Source organism: Penaeus monodon, chromosome 34, assembly GCF_015228065.2.
Source record: "Penaeus monodon isolate SGIC_2016 chromosome 34, NSTDA_Pmon_1, whole genome shotgun sequence".
Lineage (NCBI taxonomy): Eukaryota > Metazoa > Arthropoda > Malacostraca > Decapoda > Penaeidae > Penaeus > Penaeus monodon.
This window is the reverse complement of record NC_051419.1, coordinates 19549014-19549394: the sequence shown is the minus strand read 5'-3', so window position 1 is coordinate 19549394 and position 381 is coordinate 19549014.

The following is a 381-nucleotide window of genomic DNA, read 5'->3' as shown; positions in this document are numbered from 1 at the left end:
TATTATAATAATATTTTATTATTATAAAATAGACATAATCGAAAATAAGTAATGAGTAAAGATAATGTTATCTTCGAGAGCAACCAACCATCGCGTAGAATCGGAATGTTATGTCTAGAAGAAGGCTATAGGCTGAACTGTTTTTGCAGGCAGGAAACGGGCTTTTTATATGCCTCCCAAAAGTGCGTCTAGTTGCCGCATAAACATTGGCAATAGCGCGAAGGTGAACCGTCAATGCTGTGCTGACCACGGGTATTTTGAAAGTTAAACGTCTTCAAAACATGCATACGAGCAACTGACATATCAATATATCTACATGTCTACCCATCTACCTATCTATCCATATAAAGGGCCCAAAAAAATTTAAAAACAGTAATGGTT